The following is a 4,330-nucleotide window of genomic DNA, read 5'->3' on the forward strand; positions in this document are numbered from 1 at the left end:
GTGTGTAAAAAGGTGTATTTTTGTAGGGATGTTAACCATGTAGTTACTGTAATGAGTCCCTTTTAAATCTCTCTTTCTTAACATGTGGGCTTTTGTAGCTGGAGGAATATCAGTATTGAGAATTTGAGAGCTGTGCTGTGCTCCCTCCCCATCAGCCTTTGAGCAGCTCACATACCAGCCCAGCAGCTCCCCTCACTGGCGAGCGTTCTCTCTGCAGCTTTGGGAAATTGAGATGAAATCCTTTTGCTGGCATCTGAGCCCCGCACTGTGACAGCGTGGAGGCAGTACAGGAGGTCTGCTTTCAGACCCGCTGCTCAGTTCGAGGGTGCACACCGGGCACATTCAGGAGGCATGGGATTCCTCATGGAGCGTGTCACAGCAGGTGCTTTTCTCAGTATGTAGAAGAGTGAGTGGTCACGAGAAAGCAGGAAAGTGTCAGTCCGTTTGCAGCCTCATGGCTTGTTTTAACCATTATAATGAATACTGGTTTAGCCTTTCAGATAGGTTGAGAGCTTTTCTCAGGGCCATGAAAATTCCAACGGTGTTTTGATCCTGAATCATTTGGGATAAAAGCTGCCCCGCTGGTGGAGACCTTTATCAGGATTTTGAACTCATCTCTGTGAGTTGTAGGGTTGTGATACCTCAGACACATACTGTTTTCATTAAATTTTCCTAGCCTGCTGATCCAGGCAGCTGGAGTTGCACAACACTTTTAAGGTAGGAAGGGTAGTAACTGAGGTGAGAGGGGTGGAGGGGTCGCACACACAGCCCATCACTGGAGTTCTGCTGTTGCCTCTGCACTTGGACTGTGTGTCTCTCCTGTTTTGATGGTGTAAGGACCAGAGATCTGATTGATGGCCTTTGTGCGTTGTAGAGGTTGGTCTGTTCTGCACCAATTGGAAAGTGGATGTGGCTTTGTTTCCTGCTAGGACCTGGGATGCCCGGGATTGAAGTTTTTCTTGACACTAAGTATAGAGAAGGCTCTTTTGAGAATGACTTTTTTTCTGTTAAGATGAAAATCACTGTGTAAGCAAAAAATACAGATGGAAGTAGAAATCAAACAGATTCTATTAAGCCATTAGCTTCAGGGCTGTGTGAGTCATGGAAGAAGGGTCTATAATTTTTTTATATGCTTCTGTCGAACTGGAATCATTTGCATGTGTCTTTTATGATATTTCTGTATACAAGGGCCTCCTGTTCTATTTTCTACTATGTCAACTTTTACCCTCACCTTGCTAAGCAAAAATCTCTACTACCACAAATTTGATAGGTACCCCTCACCCCATATACACTCAAAAAATGAAATGCCATTTAACATGAGCACCTGCCTCCATCCATCTTGGGAACACATGTGGCCAGAGGCTGTAGCTCTGGTGTCACAGGGTTAGCGCACTTCAGGAAAACTCCCACCTCTGGGATGGTGGTTGGGTGAAACCCCGTGTCAGAGACATCATTCTCTGCTCGGCCTCCTGGGTTCCGTCAGGGGAGTTTGTGGGTGGTTGCCTTTGTGTCCTTCATGGTTTATTCTTTCTTTGTTGGTCTTGTTGACTCCAGGGGCCTTGCAGGGTATGGGGGGAATGAGGGGCTGGACACAGGAATATTTATATTTACCCATGTTTGACCACAATTGCGTTGGTCAGGAGATCTTGTTCTTGCAAGCTGTTTTGAAAGCCATTCCTAGCCTGGTTTTATTAAGTAGATTTTACAAAGTAAGTTATCTTGGGTTGAACTTCCTCTGCCAAATTTTCTAACAAGAGGGAGTGAGTGAGATTATAGTTGAGCCTGGGGAAGATAAATAACTTGCTCAAGGGCCCACTTGTACAAGCAGATGTGGTACCCAAACCTGAAATCCACCTTTCCCAGGAGGCCCTCACTCAGCAGACGGCCTGGGTTAAGTGCCTTTGTACCTGTGGTAAGGAGCTTGGGCGAGTGCCAGGCAGAGTTCTTGCTCTTGTCTTTCCAGGCCTCAGTCTTTCTGACCCAGACTTCCTGAAGCTCAGCAGTTGGTTTGGGGATGCCTGTAGGTGAATATGCTGAAAGTCGATTGAGACTTTTAAAATAGCAGGCATTTGTTTTATAATTAGAAGTCTCGTTAACTTAAAACTGCATTCTTTTCAAGAAAATAAGTTTAATCTCTGCAACAAGTGTAGTATGATCTAAGCACTTGGCTTTGGAAATCATTACCTGCCTCATTGGAAAAAATTATACAAATAAGGCCTGTCTGGCAGTCATATAAGTTGAAAGCTTAAGATTGCAATATGAAACACTATTTCTGGTTTTAATTTTTAAAGTCAATTTTCTTAAATTTGACAATAGGGACTTACTATCAAAATTCAAACATTTTCTTTCTAGTTATTGGTTCTTTGCAGATAAATTGTTTTTTAATACAAATTTCAGATGTTAAGTCCTAGGAATGGATACAAACTGATGTGCCTATTGATGCCTAATTCAACCAATGGACAGGTTCATATAACTGTTACCATCTTCTGATGTCAGTCTTGGCCTTTTCCACACAGTTTTGTCTTAGTTGCAGATCTTCAGACCTGGAAGATACCAGTTCACCCAGCCTTTAGGGAGAGTCCGGGGCTGGGTATGGGCTGGGCTTGCCATGCATCTCCCCTACCCCCCACCCCACCAACACACGCATACACACACACACACACACACACACACACACACACATCCAGGGCAAGGAGCTGGGGTTTGAACCAGCCCCAAGTCCAGGCCTAGGCACTGTGCCAGAAGTGTCCTGGGTACCTGAAGTAGACCTGTGTCATCTAGCTAACTTGGAGATGTCTTCGGCTTCTGAAATGTGATTTTTTTTTTTTCCCCTTAAATGTGGTACTGGGGTTTAAATCCAGGGGTGCTTTACCCCTGAGCTGCATCCTCCAGCCCTTTAATTTCTTTCTTTCTCTCTCTCTCTCCTTTTTTTTTTTTTTTTTTTTTAATGAGACAAGGTCTTGCTATGTTGCTGAGGCTGGCACTGAACTTGAGATCCTCCTGCTTCATCTCCCAGAGTCACTAGGATTATAGGTGTGTGCCACAGTGCCTGGTATGTTGTGGCATTTGTGTTAGGATTAGCGTGGCTTTTAAAGTTTCACGACTTAGCAAATTCTGACTCTAAAATCCCCTTATTCTCTCCCTCCATTATCTAAATGGTTATCAATAGTAGATAATGTATTATTTTTCTTATGAAATGCCACGTTTATTTAAGGAAATTGTAGATTTCCCACATGAACCCTATGGGGGAGAGCCTGACCTTTGTGGGGCCCCAAGGCGGGGGTCAAGGTGTCAGGACTGCTGCTCCTCAGATATGTAACCTGACCTGTACAGGGAGATATCTGGAAGAAGGGAGGGGTGGGAATTTTTTCATGGTAATTAAAATGGTTGTATGCTGTTGTTCCATGTTTGTGCCCTAAAAGGAAGAGCGGGGATATAATGGTGGGGGGAGGGCAAAACCCAGAAGCAGCTTGGGTACCCTGAGAGCCTGGCCACCTATCCTTCCCTCTTCCCTTATTTCTTGAGTTCTAGATGAAAGTTCCCAGTTGGCAATGCAGCAGGGAAGAAGTGCTCACTGGTTTTGGAGTAACCTAAGGCACTCGCCTTCCTGTGCCTCTTGGTGTCAGGAGGGCCTGGTCCCGGAGCCGTGAGCTTTTGGTGGGCAGGGAGCTTGTCCCATAGCTGAATCTGGAAGTGGTGGCCTGTGGTTCCCGTGCTGGTTTCTGGCCAGCCTTCACAGCACCGCTCCGTCCCTCCCTCGCCCCATCCTGAGTGCAGTGCGTAGAGCCACAGGTCTGAAGGAGAAAGCACATTGCTATCGATGGAGAAGACATCCACAGGGCAGGGGTTCTTGGCTGCTTGTGTTTCTTAGGATGCTCTTGCCCTCTGCTGAATGCATGTGTCTGCTTACCTGGGAAGCATGGCAGGGCTGGTACCTGCTGTTTTGGTCATGGGTATGCCTTCATGTCCACTGGGATTCTGTGCTCCTGGGGCATCAGGAGCACCACAAGCCCATGGGTTGACCTCCTGCTCACATGCTATTGTCCCATCAGGGTTAGAGAGCTTTGAGGATTGGAGCTGGGCAGTCACTCATGCCTGTAACCACAGCTACTTGGGAGCCTGAGGCAGGAGTGAGCTTGAGACCAGCCTGTGCAACATAGACTGTCTCACAGTAATGGGGTGTGTGTGCCAGAGATACAGCCTCGCCACAGGGCATTCCTGGCTTCAATCCCTAGCATCACAAAAGAAAAATATTTTGAGATGACAGCATTATATGAGAGTCCTGTCCTGTGGCTGCCGGGGCCAGAAGTAGATGAAGCAGCCATGCTAG

The sequence above is a fragment of the Callospermophilus lateralis genome, chromosome 15 (genome assembly GCF_048772815.1).
Source record: "Callospermophilus lateralis isolate mCalLat2 chromosome 15, mCalLat2.hap1, whole genome shotgun sequence".
Taxonomy (NCBI): Eukaryota; Metazoa; Chordata; class Mammalia; order Rodentia; family Sciuridae; genus Callospermophilus; species Callospermophilus lateralis.